Source organism: Aulonocara sp. 'chitande type north' Nkhata Bay, linkage group LG6 (assembly GCF_057382095.1).
Source record: "Aulonocara sp. 'chitande type north' Nkhata Bay isolate Kocher_YH1m ecotype deep benthic linkage group LG6, A_spYH_male_GT1.1, whole genome shotgun sequence".
NCBI lineage: Eukaryota > Metazoa > Chordata > Actinopteri > Cichliformes > Cichlidae > Aulonocara > Aulonocara sp. 'chitande type north' Nkhata Bay.
Genome location: NC_141349.1, coordinates 33,172,795 through 33,195,673, shown reverse-complemented (window position 1 = coordinate 33,195,673; position 22,879 = coordinate 33,172,795). Strand labels below are relative to the sequence as shown.

The 22,879-nt window shown below is 36.6% G+C and overlaps 1 long non-coding RNA gene across 1 annotated transcript; it reads right to left on the bottom strand.

The window, feature by feature from the left end:
- Positions 1-11,445: 11,445 nt before the first annotated feature.
- On the bottom strand, positions 11,446-20,635 carry LOC147328196 (uncharacterized). Its single transcript, XR_015129924.1, has 3 exons — positions 20,273-20,635; positions 19,966-20,066; positions 11,446-13,266 (listed from the first exon to the last, which is right to left on the bottom strand). It is a non-coding gene; the product is annotated as an uncharacterized LOC147328196 (long non-coding RNA).
- Between the last annotated feature and the right edge of the window lie 2,244 nt (positions 20,636-22,879).

Here is a 22,879-nt window from a genome sequence, read left to right as displayed (position 1 = left end):
TGGCAATCCCGAAGAAGCGAAAGTTGTGATGATAAGAGAACTCAAAGACTTAGAGCAATATAAATAATCAGGAATCTGCTATGGAATCTATTGGAAAAGTGACGATTGGATAATGAACAATGGGTATGGAAAGTATTTCTGGCCTTATGGCTCAAAAACAATGGAAACAACAACAACAAAAACACATAAATGACAAGTTTGGACACAGATTATAGGTTTCCATTCGGAGATATTGAAGAGGAAGACTTTGATTATGAAAAGGACTGTCAAGGTGGTTATTTTGCCACACACGCTGAGAAAACGAACTTCAAAACGTTTAACTATGCAGAGCACAACATGAATGACCCTGAAAGTAGCATTGACCCAGATACCCACTTCTACAATAACACCAATAATACTTGTGAGTACTATACAGATGACCAATTCAATGTGAATATTAAAATGGCAAATGCATTGTCGGTCATACATTTCAATAGTAGAAGCCTGTATAAAAATTTTTCTAAAATTACAGAATGTTTAAGTAAGTTAAAAAAGTTTAATATAATTGCAATATCAGAAACATGGCTCGATAATGAGAAAGTTAGTGAAATGGGACTGGAAGGATACGAATTATTTACAATGAACAGGGTGAATAAAAAAGGAGGTGGTGTTGCTTTATATGTAGATAAAGTTTTGAAATGTAGTCTGATTGAATGCATGTCAAGCACCATAGATAACTTATTGGAATGTGTCACTATTGAAATTCATGTTGAAAAAGCTAACAATATAATTATAAGTTGCATCTATAGGACACCAGGTTCATGCCTTGAGATATTCAATGAAAAACTTGCTGCTATGTTTAGCAACCTAAATGATAAAAAAGTGCAAATAATTTGTGGTGATTTTAATATAGATTTGCTAAACCCAAATGGACATCAGAAAACAACAGATTTCATAAATACAATGTATAGTAACTCCCTTTTCCCTGTAATTATAAAACCAAGTAGAATAACAATTGATACAGCTACATTGATAGATAATATATTCACAAATAAAATTGACCATGAAATAGTAGGTGGACTTCTTATAACTGATATAAGCGATCATCTTCCTGTTTTTGCAATTTTTCAAAATTATTTTGGGATTAAAACTAAACAAAAGAATCAAATATTTGATATGATACGACATAGAACAACAAGAGCCATTGCTGCCCTCCAGGTGGACTTAAAGGAACACAATTGGAATGAGGTTTTTGCAAATGAAGATTTAAATAGTGCATATGATGCATTCTTATCAACTGTAATTTCACTATATGAAAAACATTGTCCTTTAATGAAAATCACTAGAAAGCATCACAGATCAAATAAGCCATGGATCACAAAGGGGATAGAAGATGCATGTAAAAAGAAAAATAATCTATATAAGAGATTCATAAAACAGAGGACAAAAGATGCTGAAATAAAGTACAAGTTATATAAAAATAGATTAGTAAATATTATAAGAACAAGTAAGAAAGAATATTACCACAAATTATTGGAGCAAAGTAGAAGTAACACACAAGAAACATGGAGGATATTAAACAGTCTAATCAAAAAGGGCTAAAAAAATAAGAATTATCCAGATTATTTTAAAAAAGATAAAGATATTGTGCTTGATAAAACTAAAGACATTGCAAATGAATTTAATGATTTCTTTGTAAATGTTGGCTTTAATTTAGCAAAAGAAATTCCAGAGTCAAGAAATAATAACGACCTAAATAAACATATTACTCAGAATGTGTCCTCCATGTTTATTGGTGCTGTAACTCATAGAGAAATAATTAACATTGTGAAGACATTTAAAAATAAAAAGTCCACTGACTGTTTTGGTATTGACATGATATTAGTTAAAAGTATTATAGAATATATAGTGCAACCTTTTGCATACATTTGTAATCTGTCCTTTCAAACTGGTGTGTTTCCCTCACAAATGAAAATAGCAAAAGTTATTCCAATCCATAAAAACGGAGAGAGATGTCAGTTTACCAATTATAGGCCAATATCACTACTCCCACAGTTCTCAAAAATTTTAGAAAAGTTATTTGTTAATAGACTTGATAAATATATTGAGAAGCATAATCTCCTAAGTGATAACCAATATGGCTTTAGAGTGAAAAGGTCCACTTCAATGGCAGTGATGGAACTTGTTGAAGGGATATCTAATGCAATAGATAATAAGGAATATACTGTTGGTGTTTTTATAGACTTAAAAAAGGCGTTTGATACAATTGATCATTCTATATTAATAAATAAACTAGAGAGATATGGCATAAGAGGGTTAGCATACAAGTGGATGAAAAGTTACCTGGATGAAAGATATCAATATGTCGAATTCAATAATGTAAAATCTAAGCAGTTGAAGGTAACTTGTGGTGTTCCTCAGGGCTCTGTGCTGGGCCCTAAATTATTTATATTATATATAAATGACATATGTAGCATTTCCAAACTGTTAAAATGTGTATTGTTTGCTGATGATACGACTCTGTACTGCTCAGGTAAAAACTTAGAACAGCTTCTGACTACAGCGGAAAAGGAGTTAAATATATTAAAAAACTGGTTTGATGTAAATAAGTTATCATTAAATATAAAGAAAACAAAATTGATTATTTTTGGCACTAGACAAGTGAAAAATGTATCTAAAATAAGGGTTAATGGAATTGAAATTGAAAGAGTGTACGAAAATAAATTTCTTGGAGTGATAATTGATGATAAGCTGAGTTGGAAGTCTCATATAAACCACGTGAAAACAAAAATGTCAAAAACCATTGCTATTCTCTATAAAACAAAGCATGTCCTGAACAAAAAATCATCATACACACTTTATTGTACTCTGTTCCATATATGACTTACTGTCTGGAGATATGGGGTAATGCATATAAAACGAACACTCTTCATATTTTCAAGTTACAAAAAAGAGCTATAAGAATTATAAACCAATCAAACTATATAGAACCAACTAACATTTTGTTTATTAATCTGAATACCCTGAAATTTTATGATTTAGTTGAATATAAAATGGCACAGATAATGTATAAAGCACAAAATAACTTGCTTTGCCCCAGTACTCAGAAGCTGTTCAAAGTCAGAGAGAGTCAATATGACTTAAGGGGAACAGATTTCTTTAAGAAAAACAAGATGAGGACAAATATAAAGCAGAGATGTGTTTCTGTTAGAGGAGTTAACCTGTGGAATAGTTATGACAGTGATTTAAAAAGGTGTAGTTCATTTTCCTTGTTTAAAAATATGTTTAAAAATAGAGTATTAGAAAAATATATATATCAAGAATGAAAAGAACAAAAAGGAGAAAAAAAACAACAACCTCTTGATTCTTTACTTTGATGTAGTTACTTATCTAAGGTGGAAAGTTTTTTTTTTCTTTGTTTTGTTTGTTTGTTTGTTTGTTTGTTTGTTTGTTTGTTTGTTTTGTTTTGTTTTTGCTTTGTTTTATTATTTTCTTCAAGCCCTGTGTACAGGAGCTGCATACAAAAAGATATTTTGTGAAAAGGGTTGGCGTAATAAGCAAATGCTTCAGCCAATACCTTTTGATTAGCCTTGTCTCATGCTTTCTTTCTTTATGGTAGATTTTTGTTCTGTTTTCACTGTTTTTTGTTTTTTTTTTCTCACTGTTTTCACTGAGATTTGAATTTGAATGCTAATCAATCAAATCAAATCAAATCAATCAAATCTTATTACCGCAGGATAATAAAAAAGTTTACCAAGTAAAGGAACCAAGTATTACATGGTTCTTCTAGCTTCTCAGATAAGATCTCAGACCAAACACAATTAGAGCTGAAGTAAGCTAGCAAGAAAGAGAGACAAAGCAATGTCCTCAGATCCTTTCAGTACTGTCAGCTCAATTTGAGACACAGTTTGTAATTCATGTAATAATCTAGCAGATTATTACATGAAGGAACCTTTTAAAAAAACAAAAAACAAGCGCGTCCATGCTCACAGGTGTACACACGGGTGATCACACCCACAAACTACACCCTTTTTGGCTCCTACCTCAAAGCACACTGTGTTCTGTTGATCTTATGTGCTGCACAATAATGTTTAACATTTAGTATTTACTGTCATATTCCCATATATCATTGTGATGTTGTTTATTCTATTACTCTTGTTCTCTTCTGCTTGCTTTCTTTTTTCTTTCTCAGCAGGTGATCCAGGTGATTGATATATGCATTTTTTTTTTCTCTGCCCGTTCTGTTGGTTTTTGTCTTTTGCCCTTCTCCCCCGTCCCTCTTCTCAGCTGTTTCTCTTTCCCTCTTTCTTTCTCCCCTTCTTTCCCCCAGTCAAGTCTGTCCCGTATTCAGTAAGTGAAAATAAAATAAACAATAAAAGGTGAATCAAATGGACCATTACGGCAAGGCTGGGATGGTCAGTTTGGTAAAGTAAATCCGTTGGGCATCTTTCTTTGCCTTTAGACAACAATTCTGATGGCAAAAGAGCCAAACGGGACAGGCCAAAAAAAAAAAAAAAAATTAAGTTGGGTTTTTTAATGGAAACATAAGCTGTTGGTGTAGTGTCATAAAACATGCTGACATTTTGCTCTTAGCTTCCTCCGTGTTATGCTAGCTCTGCAGCAATTGCTGCAGTTCTCCTCTCTTCCAAATAATGGATCAGTGCATTCTCAATGCTTTACTACACTTTTCTACATTTTGGAGGTAAAAATAACGCTTTTTAATTTACTACATTTACATAAGCGCTTCAAATACCGATTACTTTCAACAGGGTGACCAGATACCATCAAACTAGCTGTGGGTAAACTGTGTTTGTGGGACACATCCATAGTGATGAAAGATAATCTAAATGTTTTACTTGAAAATATAATAACCTTTGTATGTTACTGGTCATTTAGCATGCATGGGCTAAATATATTTCCAACTGTCATGCTACATAAAGACAATAAGTATAAAGAAAGCTTAATATTGTTCTTATGGTCTCATGGTGCAGTCATCTTCATATACTTCTACATTCTTTTTTATTTGACTGCTCAGAATATACTAGCACTTCATTTTGTTTAAGGTATTTTCCCTCAAGCAAATTCTGCAAAACCTTGGTGACTTATAAGTTTCCCTGATAAATAGACAGGCTAATCTCATACTGACGATAATAAAAATCTTTCCTTAAAGCGTGCCACACAGAACCAGTCAAAATGTGTGATATTGTCTTAAAATTTGGGACAGGGGGACAAGGAATAAAAAGGTTAAAAATGCTGTGCACTCCCACACAGGAGGGGTTAACATGTAAGCCTTACATATAAAAGATGCCTGGTTGATATCTGGCAGGAGACACAAACTCAGCCTTAGAAAGGGTATCTGGTGTTTGATTGTTGGTTGCCACTTGGACTGCATGTGCACATATCACTTTCCACCTTCCTACCCACCACATCTTGGTAAATAAAGAGATCTGCACAAACCACTCGATATTTCAATCAGTGTAACTTACTTATACTAATCATCATCAAACAAGTTTAAATAAAAACACATTAAAGAACAAACTCCATTAAAGAAGTCCACACCTGACCCAGTTAACTGCCATGAGACCTTTTCCAAAGCCCAGAGCGTCATTATTAGCCTAACAGCAACATACCAGTCATAGCTGAAGAGCGCGTCCCTCCGGGCGATCTGCTCTACCACCTGCCCTGACAAAGTGGGCCCGGTTTCCTGCTGCAGAGGAAGTTCAGTGTCACTTGCGGTGAGGACAGGAAGAGTACACTGGCTGACAGGAAACAGTCCCTTCAACAGGCTAAACAGTGTCCAAAGCAATGTTTGGACGACCTTTCTAATCTGCTCTTTGTTTGTGCTGAGTCCACAGGTTTGTTTTACAGATGGAAAGTTCTGAACTTGTTAATCCTGTCAATCAATGTTAATGTATAAAAAGATTCACAGTTTTTTTTTCCAAACAGGAACATTGAGCTGTGTTGTTGCTTTAAAGTTCTAAGCTGTCTTTAAAGCTGTGTTCAAGCTATTTAACTGTATTTTAGTTAAATAGCTTGAAGTGAAGCATATTTTCTTGGAGGGGGCAAAAGCAAATAGGTCATTTACAAAATCAGAATCAGAATCAGAATACTTTATTAATCCCGAAGGAAATTAGGGAGAAAAATTCCCAAAAATTGACGACTTAAAAAATATGAAGATTCAGCTGTTTTATCATAATTTATAGAAGTGGTTTCTGTTACCTCATTTTTAGGGAAAATTCAAATTAAATAAATAGCTGGTCTAATAATGGTTGACATACATGGCAGTACTCTATGACTATTAACATGTAATAAATGTGATTTGTTCACTTTGCTTCTTTAATGAGGTTTACGATGTGCTGGTCCTGGTTTTGTTCTATTTGAAAAACTTTACATCAGTTTTCACTTCAGAGCAATTCACCATCAAAAACTTCCACTATTTTAGTACAGAAGAGATAACTATTAATTAAAACTGAACCGTGGAAGCAGTCACATCCGAAGAAGAGCAAGAAAGACAATTAACTTATGCACTGTGATGTCGGGTGGAACTGACAGGCTCAAAAGAGGTGGAGCACACAGCAGGTGAGGACGGAGTGAAACAGGAAAGGTCCCAGGTAATAAGGGAAGGATATTCGAAATATGTGAAACAAAGTTCATTTTGGGAGGATGAATCAAGAGGAAAGGTAATTGCCATAAATGGCATAAATGGGATAAAGTAGGCTTTTAAAACCACAGCTGTCACCGAGAAAGTGTTTAGTTTGGGGGGAAGGATTCAGTCTTCTGACTCATTCACTTTGTTCATGTATAAGGTTTTCATCTGTGCCACTGTAGCACACTGTAGTTTGGGTGTATGGAATTTATTTTTTCTTCTAATCCTCTCTTTCATATATTAGTCAACCTGAAAGTCACATTAGTGTCTTGAGGTGTGTGTGTGGGGGTATTTGTGAACGATATGACTATGCTTCAACGTCATCTCCTGCAGGATACATCCACATTAGCTACTTTGTATTAGTGCTGTTATTCACTGGCAACATTTAGTACCAAAACAGGAAGCACTGTGATGTTTATATACAGTAATGGTGATGACTACTTTCCAACAAGTCCAAGCAAATGATTTGTCATTGCTTTTTAAATGGCCATGTTACCACAAAAAAGCAATATGATTCATAACAATCATAGGTTTAGACACAGAAGTACTTGGTTGGAGATCGAATGGCTGTTTCTAAACTGGTGGAAGGTTGAATGAAACCTGAAATGTTTAATTAATTTTTTTTATTTTATTTTATTCTAAGGAGCTTGGAAAGAAAAGCGTCTGGACTTCTTTAAGTTGCTTAAAGACATCTCACCTCTCCAAGCTCCTTAGACTACGATGACCTGGATGACTGAGAACGTTCACAGACGTTTTGATGTTATAATGTACTGTATTCTCAATAATTTTAAAGTTTTTTTCTCGTTCTTTATAAGGTAGAATTATTAACATTCTCAAGAAAAAACAAAACAAAAAAGGAAAACAAGGAAAAAAAAAAAAAAAAAGGCTTTTAAACATTATTATAAGCAAATGTACATTTTTACAAAGTCTTCCATAAACGTTTGTCAAATGGCTTTAGCTGCTGTATCAGCAGATCAGTTTTAATTCATCATACTGTAAATCATAAAATAAAAATATTCCTTACTAATAGTTCTCAAACAGTTTCCTAGTTTATTGTAAAAAGAAAAAACTAAACAAAACTCAAAGCACATGAACTAACCAGTGTATGCTTTAAGAGGACTTTGTTGTATTACTTTTGATGAGGGTTATGTTTTACTTGCATTTGTGTAAAGCATTTTTGAGTCTGATATGCTAAGGGAGACACAGACTAAAAGGGAGTTTTTCCCTCCCACTGTCGCCAAAGTCTCATTGGAGGTCATATGATTGTTGGATTTTTATCAGTATGTATTATTGTAGGGTCTACCTTACAATATAAAGCACCTCGAAGTGGCTATTGTTGTGATTTGATGCTGTATAAATAAAATTGAATTTAATTGAATATCTATAAAAAATACCTGTATGTGGCAAACTGTGAAACTTGATGGCTGTTCGAATAGTGGCAGGTTGGTTGTGTTTGAATGCAAAGTTTCTAAAACTACAACAGCCTGCATTCAATAGGTATTCATGCTGATTTTTGATCTATATATCACTTTATAGCTGATTCAGGATTTTACTTAGAGTCTACTTCCGCTTTACTTACGTTAAAACTATAAACATAAATTGGGATACCACTGACCAGCCCCTTGCTCAGATCTTCTCTGTGAATTCCAATCTCAGGGTAAATTACCTTGCTAGCGTCTCACCACACCCGTCTCCTCTCAGCTGAGAGATGTCTGCCTCCCTCGTCCCCTTTCATCAGTGCCAGAGGTCTTTGTGATAACAAGCTTTAGCTCCGTCGCTGATTGAATTCAGGTGCACTGGCTCATTTCCAGGGCATTGATCGCTTCCTTAATGAACAGACACCAAGGAGCCTTTTGTATAAAGACTCTGAGCTTTACATTTATAGTGGTAAAACTCAGACAAACAAAGAACAACAATAACCTAGAGTAAATAGAGTAAATCTTCCTTAATTCACATTAAGAGCGGAAGAACAACAAAATGCTCTGAAGCAAAGGTAGATTATATGCCCATTATCGGGCAACTGGGGCTTGACTTTCAGGGGAAAGAAAATGACTTTCTGATCTTTCTTTTTGATTTTGTTACTATTTCTATTGATCTTTACAGCAAGAAAATGAACAGCTAATCATTAGTTTGCTGTGGTTAAGGAAGCTACTCTGAAAAAAAGCTCAATTTTCTTTAGATTACAGTGCATAACAAATTTATTAGCATACCATTTAATGTAAGGTTTATGCTTCATTGTCCTAATTTAATTGTATTTGTAATTACCAAAATAATTCTGTAATGGTTAATCCACCAGTATGTGCAAGCTCTTTATTCAAAGTTATTCAAAGTATTTTTATCCATTAATTTTAAAAATATACTGTTTTAAAAAAAGAAGAGAAAAAATAGTAAAGCAGATTACTATGTTTTGATTAAAGTGCCAAATTACAGTTATTTATGGTTTTAATAGTTAAATCCTATGCTTAATTAATTTCTGATGTCTCAGAGAAGTTCAGTGTGACAGCTCAAATTTGGGAACAAAACATGAATTCAGTTTATTATTTGCTTATTCAATAACAATATTTTTTAGTTTTAAACTTATTTTTGACAGACATAAGTTTTTTCTCAAAAATGTGTTTTCTTGTTTTTAGATCAGGTGATTTAATAAATTTGTTAAGTACTATAAACAAACAAATGAGAAAGTTCAAAAATGTCAGCTTTAAAGGTACAGCAAATAACTTTATGAGGTTATTTAATCAGAATCAGAATCAGAATCGTGTTTATTGGCCAAGTATATGTGCAGACACATACAGGGAATTTGGTTCCGGTAGATGGTGGCTCTCAAGCACAGCAATGTAAATCTCACACACACAAGTGTCTATATATACACATTACACATACATACACAAAGCTATGTAAACCAACTATAAATAACGAATCTAAACTTATATACATAAAATACAGAAATGAATGAGGTGGAATGAATACTACAAAATGTACATAAGGTGCAGTTGCACCTAATGGTTAATAATAAGATCGTGGATAGTGGCTCTGTATTCAAGATAGTGGGACATCCACCTAATCTTGTTTTATGCATGTGGGTTAAGACCAGCATGCTTATGTATCTCGGATATTATTGCAATTTCTTATTGCCAGCACATTAGCTATGCTAGCCTCCTGTCTCTGGACAGCAGACAAGGAGGTGGCTAAACAACAACATCAGCCAGTTATAAGCTAACATTAGACAAGCTAATTTTATGTTTTTATGTATCCTAAAAATCATACTTTCCCTCTGATAAACAGTCTGATTACATTCACGCATCATATGAGATTTTATTTGTGTTTAGGTGTCCAAGTCCAACAATATTAGTTCCACTTCAAGGAAAGTTCCATGCTATCACAAGCTAACAGCAGCTAACGCTGGCAAAAGGATTAGGATATCCTCAACAACTTTCCTCAGCACTGCTGTCATTGGACAGAAATGGGGATCACTATCTCTGCAACTTGTACCAGACTCCTTACAACCAAGAGTATATAGACATGGACATGAGGTAAACTAACTGATTGCATACACTCACTACAGATAGACAGATTGGACAAATCTACTGACGTCTAGAAGTGTGATTTTACAGACTTTACCTTTAATGTTGAACCTGAATTGTATAAATTTAGAATGAAACACTAGAAACTAATGTCAGATATATTTTCTTCTTTTATGGCTCAAACTGCTTCAGTAGTGCTACATAAAAAAAAATGTAGCGTGAGGCCGAACTGCTAGCTTAATTTTACTTCACTGCATTTCTCATTTAAAACTTTATGTCATTGTATGTCAGAGGAAATGGGATAAGGGAAGTAAAATACATGAATTTAAAGGAGGTGAACTAAGATTACGGGATATTTCTTTGGTACAGGAAGCCATGTTCCCTGTAATAATCAAGGGATGCTCCCACACCATTAGTCACCATCATCCACACTCTACAGCTTATCTTGTAAGAAAATGTTGTAAATTAGTTTTTTATGAGTGTCTTCTTTGTGTAAACTTATCTCATTGTTTTCTTCTTCTGTCAGTGATTTTCAATCTTCTCCAGGAGGTGAATCAGACTTTTTTAGGGAACACGCCCAAACAGTTTTTGGTAGAGAGGTGAGTAAGAGATCAAAATTTAAATTAAGTCTATGTTGCAACAGATACTCTGAGAGCAAAAGTTTCTGGTGTTACCACAAAAACCTATTAGAAAAAAACTTTTGATTTCTACTGGACTGACTCAAACCCTTTCTTCGTTAACCCCAAAGCTAGGTGAGCAATCCAGAGGTGCATTGCCCAGAGTTTTTATAATGCACTTTTGCTTCTGTTTCTGAAATCTTTTAGCTACTGGTCTCTTCTAACTTCTCTCATATTAGAGGGAGTCTGTCTTCTTTGCTACTGTGAAAAATGAAATGACTGTGAGGGTATTCCCTAAAGACCATTCTTCCTCAGTCTCCACTGGTTTGTGGGGGTTGGTGAGCTTATTTTTCAACCAGCTGAGTCATCCATGTCATTTTGATCTCAGTTAACCTGTTATGAACCTGCTTAAAGAAAAGGCTGGCCTGTTTGTCACGGTCAAGGGTCATTTTAACAGCTTCCCATTAAAAGTATGTGTCTCACTTTGGAGAAAAAAATTAAAAAACAATATGCCCTGACAGAGACTATCATGACTTTTTGTCTTTTATTATATGTTTTCTGTTTTATCGCCAAACGATTAATTTGCAGCATAAAAGACACTTTATGTACAGAATATAGCAGCTTGCTTGAATTTATTACAAGACATGTCCTAATCTATTTGTTAGAGTGACTGATAACCCAAAGAGCTAACTTCACCATTTATGTAGCAGAAAAATACATAAATGGTTTGGAAAGAATTATAGTGGTGGTTACTAAAAAAAACCACCCTTGTTCTTCTAAAAATGGTTTAATAGAACTTTCCTGAAAATAAGACTACTAAAGAACAAATGGAAGCTTATACTCCTTGTTGTTTAATGTCCACTGGAACACACCTTGTTTCATTTTCTGTTGGAAAAACAGGGGTTCATTCAGAAACTATAATTTATCAACAGTTAAGTGATTTGTGTACATACACTTTTCATTAGGTTCGCCTTGCTAGTACTGGCTTAGTCCCACGTTTACCTTCAAAACAGCCTTAATCTTCAAGGCACAGAGTCTGGTCCATGTTGACATGATACGATCACACAACTGCAGATTTGTCAGCTGCACATCTGTAATACAAATCTCCTGTTCCACAGTATCCCAGAGGTTTTCTGCTGGATTGAGAAATTCTGTCTATGGAGGCTATTTGAGTACAGTGAACTCAAGAAACCACTTTGAGATGATCTGAGCTTTGTGAGCTTAGATAATCTCAAATCATTTGGTAAATTATACTGTTGGAAGCAGCAATCAGAAGATGGGCACGCTGAGGTCATAATGGGATGAACGAGGTCAGCAACAATATTCAGACAGGCTGGGGAGTTTAAACAATGCTATGCTGATATAGCTAATCCACTTTAATGTTTTGTATAAAGAAGAACATGTTTTATAGAAATGTTCTTATAACGACTAAGTTACTCTTCCCTTGGCAAGGAATCTTAACCCATCAAAAACCTACAGAAATTCTCTTAGAAACAAAACGTTAAATGGTGCATAGTAATGATGGGTGGGGCAATAAGGCCTGGGTGGGATAATAAAGGAAATGAGGGAACTACAGCAAGACTGGCATGAATGTAGGGTAATAATGAGCAACATTTTCTCTTATCATGTTATAATGAGCTCACTCTCTGCCAGCAAGGATGTAACACGATGCTTCTAGTCAGCTGGTAGCTAAGCAGCTAATGAATGAGACAGTTATTGTGGAGCATGAATTTTTGGTGCTGTTTTGTTTTACTATTATGAGCACATGACCATGAATGGAATTTAATTCCCCTGCAGCATCCGTCTTACAACAATGGATCAGCAAGGAGTAACCCTCACTGTACAGCATGAACAGATGATTTCTTTTATTATTTACCTTGGAGAACTTTTAGAGAAACATGTGCTGCCATAATCTAGCACAGATGTCAAGATGACCTCCATCTTTACGGTTTGTTTGTTAATAAAATCATGTGAAACCTTTTGTGTTTCAGCATAACTGAGAATCTTAGGTGTGATGTGGCCACTTGGCAGCTGTGATGCTTACGTTGTTTCTTCTTCTTCCTCTTGTAAATTACTACCGCTACCATTCCTGATACTTCTCTGACCCACTACCCCACCCACAGTGTTATCAAGAAGCAGCAGTTCCTCATAATCAAGGAGACGAGTTTACAAGCTAAAATTAGCCCCTCATTCTATCTGATGGCTCAGCGGGAATGATGGATGCCATGGGTGGGGGAGGACCACAGTGATATAGGATGCTATAACTTTCATGTCGTCTCCAAAAAAAATACAATTAAAAATTTAAAAAGAGGTTTTCCTTGAGTAATTTGGTCAAGGTGGCTCCCTTGGGTGTTCCAGCCAATATGAAAAGTGGAAAAAAAGAAAAATTGAGAGTCAAACATCCCACATTGCTTCCTCCCGCCGTCCTGATTGGGGGTAGTTAGATGGAGACAGACAACGTATGAGTCACCAGCCCAGCCCCCACCTCATCTCCTCTGTGAGACTGTAAAAGAATGATATAGAAAGAGGAAATATCACAACCCAGCTGCCTGTCAGCAACCCTGATAATTCCACCAACTTCAGTGTAATGCATTGCGTCAGCTTAACCACAAATGTCACACTTCTATAAAAATTAAGCAGAATAGCCACATAATAAGCATACATTATATTTTTGTGTATGCATTTGTGTGCAGAGGCATGGTCCACCTTAAGAGATTACATTGTACAGTTCTCACCCACGCACTGATAATCTGTCACTGCACATTATACAAGATGAAATATGAACCTGGACGGTGTTTTAGGCAGTAAGTTGCTGATATTTTGGGTCAGCTTCTTGTCGCACACGTAGTGATCTTTGCACCTCTGAAAATACTAAATAGCTATGGCAAGGCAAGGCAAGGCAAGGCAAGGCAAGGCAAGGCAAGTTTATTTGTATAGCACAATTCAACAACAAGGTGATTCAAAGTGCTTTACAGAGACATTAGAAACAAGAACAAATAAAAAGCATGATTTAAAATTGATTAAAACAAGCAAATAAACTAACTAACTAATTAACAAACAAACAAACAAACAAACAACAGTATATAAAATCAAAACAGATAAAATCAGAACAGTAGATAAAATCAGTAGTTAAATGTAAGTTTTGAAATTTAAGCTTAAAGTGTGGATTTGGTGCTTTATTCAAATGCAGCTGAGAATAGGTGAGTCTTCAACCTGGATTTAAATAAACTGAGTGTTTCAGCTGATCTGAGGCTTTCTGGGAGTTTGTTCCAGATATAAGGAGCATAAAAGCTGAATGCAGCTTCTCCGTGTCTGGTTCTGACTCTGGGAACTGATAAAAGACCGGATCCAGATGACCTGAGGGATCTGGATGGTTCATACTGGGTCAGGAGGTCATTGATGTATTTTGGTCCTAAACCATTCAGAGCTTTATAGGCCAGCATCAGAACTTTAAAGTCTATCCTCTGACGGACAGGCAGCCAGTGTAAGGACCTCAGAGCTGGACTGATGTGGTCCACTTTTTTGGTCTTAGTGAGGACTCGAGCAGCAGAGTTCTGAATGAGCTGTAGTTGTCTGACTGATTTTTTAGGTAGACCTGTAAAGATGCTGTTACAGTAATCAAGCCTACTAAAGATGAATGCATGGACTAGTTTTTCCAGGTCCTGTTGAGACATCAGATCTTTTATCCTTGATATATTCTTGAGGTGATAGTAAGCTGACTTTGTTATTGTCTTAATGTGTTTTTCTAAGTTTAGGTCTGCATCCATCACTACACCCAAATTTCTCGCCTGGTTTGTGGTTTTTAGATGTATAGATTGAAGTTCTCTGGTGACCTGTAATCGTTTTTCTTTGGCGCCAAAGACTATTACCTCAGTTTTGTTTTTGTTTAGCTGGAGAAAATTGTGGCACAACCAGTCATTGATTTCCTCAATGCATTTACCAAGAGCCTGTACAGGGCCTCGGTCTCCTGGTGACATTGTGATATATATTTGTGTGTCATCTGCATAGCTGTGGTAGTTTATTTTGTTGTTCTTTATAATCTGTGCCAGTGGGAGCATGTAAATGTTAAACAGAGGGGGTCCCAAGATGGAACCTTGGGGAACTCCACATGTGATACTTGTCTGCTCAGATGTGAAGTTACCTATTGATACAAAGTATTTCCTGTTTTCTACGTATGTTTTGAACCAGTTTAGTACAGTTCCTGAAAGACCTGTCCAGTTCTCCAGTCGTTTGAGTAATATGTTGTGGTCAACTGTATCAAATGCTGCACTGAGATCCAGTAAAACTAGGACTGACATTTTTCCACTGTCTGTATTCAGACATATGTCATTAAACACTTTGGTCAGAGCGGTTTCAGTGCTGTGGTTCTGTCTAAAACCTGACTGGAAGGCATCGTAGCAATTATTCTGTTTTAAGAAGTAACTGAGCTGTTGAGAAACTGCTTTTTCAATGATCTTACTTAAAAACGGGAGATTTGAGATCGGCCTGTAGTTGTTCATTTGTGTCTTGTCAAGATTGTCCTTTTTCAGTATAGGTTTGATTACAGCAGTTTTTAGTGATTCTGGAAACACACCTGATAATAAAGAAAAGTTGACGATCTGTAACAGGTCTGACTCTAAAGTCTTTGAGACCTTTTTGAAAAAACTTGTTGGCAGGACATCTAAACAGCAGGAGGAGGAGTTCAGTTGACCTAAGATGTCCTCCAGGTCTTTGCTGTTAATAGGTTGAAACTGTTTCATGGTGTTTAAACAGTTTTTTGGTGGACACAGTACATATCCTGGATCTGCTGTTGATGTACCAATTGCTTGTCTAATTTTTTGGATTTTTTCAGTGAAGAATTTGGCAAAGTCATTGCAGGCCATGGTCGAATGAAGTTCAGCTGCCACTGACACAGCTGCCACTGACACAGGAGGGTTTGTTAGCCTGTCAACTGGCAACCTTAATCTTCTTAAAACATCTACCTTTAAGGAAAACAAATATTTTGGTAATAAACATATTTGCATTCTTTACAGTTTTATTTTTCTTTACTGGAAAGAAGCTAACAACCAGTCAGCGATGAGAAACCAAAATGAAGTGTGACAGAAAACATGCTTGGGGTTTTTTTTTTTTGCATTAATGTATCAACAGCTATGTAAGCAGCCCTTTTTCTTAGAAATGCTTAATGAAGTTTGTTGTTATGCCACCATGATTAGTCCTTTTCCTCTGCCATTATCAAACTTATAATGCACAGTTCTTTTGTTATGTAGAAACTGATGCAGCAGAAATAGTGATACTGGCTTCATATTTTTTTATTTTACTTCTCCTTTCTTATCAAAAACTGGCTTACATTTTACCCAAAATGCAACAGTATTGTGCTAGTAGTGACTCATATACCCTAGAGCCACTTAAGCCTCAAGCAGAGCGTAGGAATCCGTCTAGAAAACAGACTGTAATTTGATGCACAGTCTAGGTGTAATAGTGTAATTTTCCTTTAAACACTGGAGGTGCAGAGCCACAGCTGTAACCAACTGGGCGCCGGTGATGTGGATGTTACCGAGCTATCATCTCACCGTATTCAGAATAAAGAGAACCCTCCCTGCAAATTTTATTTTATGTTATCTTTTTTTGTATTTCTGCGATGCAATGACAGCTGCTCCCAGTGATAACAGCCTGTGTTTGTACTGATGCTTTATATACTGCACTATGTGTGTGCGCATGCATGCATGGGAGTGTGTGTGTCTGTGACAGTAATGTCCATACCTACTTCCTGTGACGTGGGCGCTCCCCAGCCATCACCCACTCCCAGCGCTCCTATCTACATCTTTCCATCCCTGCCTAGGTTTTTCCATCCGCTGAGCATGCAGGTGCGTGTATATGAGTCCATGTGTGTATTTAAAGTGCAGAAGTGCTATGTGGTCCCAGTGAGTTTAATTCCAGCTGAGTGGATTTGGCTTTGTGCCTCCCACACAGGTGATGAGAGAATAGGATGGGGAGGCAGAGCAGAGTGAGGAAGCAGGCTGGACAACAGGGGATGAGGAAAGATATTGGAAGTAAAAGACAAAAGGGGGGAGACAGATGGAGGGGAGAGTTTGGGAATGACGCCTAAGTAAATGAGAAAAAAAACCCCGTATCTCTGCACCTGTGGATGGGAAGACTTCAGATATCGTTTCCTATGAAGGTCAGGTCCTGTTTGCTTCGATGATGAGCCACAGTTCTTATGCTAACACTATTGAAAAGTAAAAAACAACATTGCAAGGTTAAAAGGTTGCTTTGTGTTCGCTAACTTGTATTTTTCCAGTGGAAAAACATTTGTATCTCTGAATACTTTCTATTTATGGTCATTGTGTGTTTATCAGTGTTGCAATTCCATTTAAAATCAACCAAAATATTGTATTAGATGTATTATTGTTACTTTTGGTGAAGCTGACAATTTACTGTTCAGTCTACATCCCTGCCTTTATCTATGGCCAAGAGCAACTGGCAGTGACCAAAATATATGACTACAGTTACAAGCGGCTCAAACAAGTATTCTCCAAAGGGTGTCTGGGCTCACGCTGCAGAGTCAGGGCATCGGTCCAGTGACTTGACTTCCACCGGTGTGGTGCTTGTGCAGAACTAGTTTTGTCTTGGTGCTTTTTTGTTTGTTTTTTAGCTCAGCCTACATTTCAAGAGAACTGAACATTGTGTCGTTCTATATGACATGTTGGAAAAGGTGAACTGAAGCAGTCCTCATGGACATCTCTTTATTAAGGCTTTTCAAACCTGTCCAATACAAGAAGACCCAGGGCCAGATCCAAGCCTTATTGGATAAATTGTCTCTGAGCTGCTTGGGAATCCAGCATGTGGTGATGTACTGCTACTGAGATTCATCTAATTGTGGTCAAAACTTAATTTCTGTGCATGACTACTCAGATGCTGACCTGAGTTAATGTCTGAAATATAAACAAATATTGTTATACTGTAAACGGAGTCTGTTTCATGCAAAGAGAATGCCACAACATTACTAGTAATTTCATTTTTCCACTTTCGTAATTACTGAAGTTTTACAGCTCAGTGAAAAATATTTCTTCATCTTTGGTTGACCCGAGGCCTCACTGCTTGCACATCTACAGCTACGTATGAAACACACAATGAGCTGCAGGTGCAGACATTTGATTTCTGGCAGGAATATGCTTACACTTGTCTGCTTGATAAGTATCCAGCAGCAGAAGGCTGTTTTGCCAACAAATCTGTTTAATTTACAGGCAAAACAGCCTTTGTTAGCTGTAACTGTACAGAAGACATGGAAGAAGGCACTGGCATGCCTAAACAACAACTTTCACTTCCTCTGCACTTCAAAGCTTCTTGAAATGAGTAAATTTAAATGAAACTTCAATAGAAAACTTTATTATCTGAAAGTGTTTGTAGCAATTATTTGTCTTCCATGTATTATATCTCTTATCAGAGTGCGAGTGAAGGGGAACTCTGACAAAAGCACAGCCTCCTGGGAAACACTCTTAAAAAACCCCTATGATATTAAAAGCTTTCTTCTGCTTTTCACACAACGCAGGTTCTTTTTCTGTATTCGCCCATTGATCCAGCTGGCTGACATAGTGCCACAGGCTTACAGTGATATTTACTGCCTCCTCAAAATAACATTAATACTGTCAGGCTAACCAGCTACTTCTCAGTACTCTGTGTGTTTATTTTTCTTCTGGCTTCCTTCCTCTTTCTCTTCTGTGACCCACTATACTGACGGGAAGGGAAGACAGATAACAATATAGTGAAATATACAGTTATTTATAGATGCTCAAATGAACTTGAACACAAAGCTGAAAAGGAAGGCTTTGCAGAGGTATTGTTTTATATGCAAGGAGGATGTGTTCAAATGATGGTGAACAGCCAAGCAGATAGCTGCAGTGTACTTTGTACTATTTTCACTGATTACAGGCAGTGAGGCTGGGTTACTGTCATATTTCTGCCCAAATGTTCTACAGCACATTCACAGAAAGAGGGCATAATAACAAATTTAGAAAGAAATACATGTTTTTGGCACAACAACAGAGATCAGTTTCCTTTTGCTCTAAGAAAAGAAAGAGCCGATACAAACATAGTCCAAGATTATTTACTATTTCTGTTTAATGTGAACTGTAACCAATAATACACCGTGCAGCTCTGACTTCATTAACTTTGAACTTTTTCTATCTAAAGAAGTAATAACACTCACGTTCAAACTTTTGACATTATACATTGATAATGAAACTGCAGAGCAGCTACACCTCCACTTGCAAAAGCAAAGAACAAACATGCAGTGATTTACACAGTAGCTAAAAACAGAATGTGCTAGATATGAAAGGTGCTAAATATAAAATGTGTATGCAAGGTATGCTAATAAGGTATTGAGGTAGCATGCAGTAATTCTAGTCAGAGGAGTATTATTGAGGGTACAGATATTGCGGATATTAGCGCAAACTAAAAACAGGACCACCTTGCCTGGTGGAACAGTCTGGGAATTATTAATCTAAGAATTTTTGGTCAACAGTTACAGTTTAGGGTACTTAATACTCAACAAGCTTTGGCACAAACAACAACAGCCAACAAGAGTCCTACAACATGACAGGTTAGACGTTAGAAACGGCAGAGATCATGCTTATTTTGGCAACAATACCCAAGACCAAATTGACTTTCTATGGAGCAAAGGCAGGTCAAGTCTGCAGTCTGTTTACAGCCCCGTGAAAAAAGACTCTAGGGTCATCACTAAATAAGATAGATTTACAATTGTCCTGTTTTTATTTGTTGACAAGACAAACATAGATAATAATAATCACTTTGTGTTTTAACTCTTCTGGCTATTTACTTTAAACTTACTGAAAGAGTTTAAAGTAATTTCAGAAGTGAAATAACCTGAACTTATTGAACTGACTTGGAAAAAAGGTCAAAGAAAGTCACCCCTGCTCTTCACTGCACAAGAGAGCAGAATGCATTGATTCTGCAACCCATTTTAGGTACGAGAAGCTGGCTAGTTCACAAGCCAAAACAGGAAATGACTACACCTTTTTGTTTGGGGACATATTACTTTTTGATCACATGTTCCTATTTCATCTTTGCTTCGAGTAACTTACTCATTTCAGTCTAGGAAGTGCAGATAAAGGTTATGGGTTTCAGCACAGTAGTGTGCTGGGTTTCATGTGAGTCTGTGTAAGTGTGAATGTAAAGCAGATGAAGAGCAGCTTTCTTTGATTACCATCTGTTGTGGTAGCTTTCACAGGTCTGCTGGTGGGTATTTTAAGAGATGCGAGAAGTGTGGGCTCTGCTGTAAACCTCCTCTTCAATAACCAGGTCATGCTGTGATTCACAGTACAGTACAGAATGTAATTTTGCTCTACTTGGACATCAAGTTACAGCATACTGATAATTGGACGTTTTGTCTGGACACAATGAGTAAAAAAATAAAAATTATCAGTTGGGTTTGTTTTTCTTTATATCTCCAGCGTCACAGAGTCGCACAAGAAAACCCCAGGCACCACAATAAATTCACTAAGTTCCCTTACCTCTGAAGTATAAAAAGGGCAAGCCAAATTAGTCACCGCATGAAGCGTCAATTCAGTGGAAATTTCACAGAAGATCAGAAGCGATTGTTTTTTTCTTTTGAACAATCATAAAAGGTAAATTCGTTTCTGCTTATCATGCACAACAATCTGTCTCTCTCTCTCTCCTTCTTTTCCTCGGTATCTCTCCCTCTCCTTCCATGTCTTGCCTAAGAGTTTGGCTTGCCTCAAAAAGTCACGGCATGACGATCGGTGGTGGGTGGAAACAGTGGGTGAGTCAAGACTTTGAAGTGTTTGTGTGTGTGTGTGTGTTCAGCATGTGTCATCTGGGCCATCATATCATGACTTGAACCCATGAATACCAAACATTCCTGTTTCATACTGAATTTGGCAGACGCTGCTTTACTGGAGAACTGGATGTGATGCGATTTGACTGCATAGTTACTCACAACACTGAAATGTGTTGTTGCTGCTGACTCTGAGTATTCTCTGCATTAACAAGAGCCAGCATGTAACAACATGTCATCAGCAACCCCAGAAATATTACCAGTACCACTATTGAGAAATCCTTCATTGTCAATGCTTCTTGTAAATAAGTCTCTTAACACTTTTGAAGATTGCAGCCTAATATGGTAACACTTTGTCTGTCTTGGAAGAGGGACCCTCCTCTCGTAACTAAAATAAAGAATTTAATTGTAGAGATTGTGTAGCTTTCTGGAGCTAATATGCCACTTTGAGTAATAGAAATGGGTTATCAAACTATTATTGGACATTGGTATTCCCAGTAAAAAGAAATACAAAAAAGATAAAATATTATAAATCTAAAAGATTGAATAGGACATTAAACTGAAAGCGATTCAGGCAAATTATGAAGCCGAATAATGCATTTATAACTAATTTATAAAGCCAAATGCTATAATCAGTTACCAAGAGAACCATAAAAGTTCCAGCAAGCATAAAAAAAAAACAATATCAAAACACAGTAGTATAGAAGCTAATTCATTGTTTAAAGTTTACCCAAACCTATAGATCAAAACGTTGGTCAAATCAATTCAGAAGCCAAATAATGTTCTTTTTCTTTTTCTTCTTTGGAGGTCACCACAGGAGATCATCTGTCTCCTTCTCATCCTAGCCTCCTCTATCTCCTCTATCCTCCTCTATCTCCTCTATCCTCCTCTATCTCCTCTAGCCTCCTCTATCTCCTCTATCCTCCTCTATCTCCTCTGTCCTCCTCTATCTCCTCTAGCCTCCTCTATCTCCTCTGTCCTCCTCTATCTCCTCTAGCCTCCTCTATCTCCTCTAGCCTCCTCTATCTCCTCTGTCCTCCTCTATCTCTCCCACCCTCTTCATTTCCTCCTTCACTACATCCATTAACCTCCTCTGAGGTCTTCCTTTTTCCCTCCTCCCTGGCAGCTGCATCATCAATTTTAAAAAAAAACCTAAATAACCTAAACTTTTAATTCAAAAAGAAAACCATAAGATCAAAGCAAAAAAATGTAATGTTAAGTATCATTCAGCAGTCAGAAATCCTCAGCAAGAAGTTCCCGCATTTTGCACCATGTTTACATTCATGAGAGACCAAGGTGAAAAATATGAAGTTAACTTAAGATGAGTAAATGTGATTTTTGGGGGGGTACAAGAAAAAAAGAGTTTGCTGATGCTAATGATGATAAACCTTTAAACTTAGTACTTTTTAATGTTAATGATTAAATGCAACAGGGGGGCATACGCTTTTTTTGGCTTCTGAATTGGAGCATACCAGAAGAAGTCTGAGAAACACTAGTTGATTAGTTCATTGTGAAGGCATTTTTTAAATATAATTCTGTGGGTGGCATTACCAGAAGTTACTCTATTAAATTTCTGATTTTAGTTTTAGACAAAAGGCCAATCTTTTAGTTATTTTGATAGAAGAGTTGAATTCCAACCTGCTTCACTCCATGGTCAGCTGAGTGGTAGGCGAGTAATGTGGGACTTATTGGGAAACTGCATCACAATCTGGAGCCTCTGTCAGCAAACCAGGAAGCACCTGTGGAGCCGAGAAAGGAGGAAGGGTGAGTGGGGGTGAGAGGGGTACACGTTCCTGCGAAGGCAACCTATTGTGTAGGAGTTCTTTTTAGAAGTCACGTGTAAAAAGGGACATTCTGAACAGGAAGTGGCTTTCCATACATATGCTGTGTGGCCAACACTTATTGTCCAGGGTATATATAAAAAAAAATGAATTCTTGTTCAAGCACAAAAACACACATGGCGCAGTTCTGTCAACAAATGATGTAAAGAAGCATTTCTAGATCCCCAATTTTGGATTAGGCCTCACTAATAAAACAGTAAGAAATCATACTCAGTCACTCTTAAGGTAGAACAACTGTTTTCCCAGAGTCAGTAAATCACAAAATAGTGCGGTCAGATTACAGTAAACACATAAGGAAGTGGACAAACCTTAAGTTCAAAGTTTAGAAAAGCACTAAACACCATAGATTGCTGACATTTTAAAATGGTGGACAGAAAAGATTATCACTGTGAAGATAGACACAAAGCCTTATGCCTTAAATGTTTTGTATTTTACAACCAACAATCCAACATTCAGACAAACTAAAAAGCTAATCTCTTTAG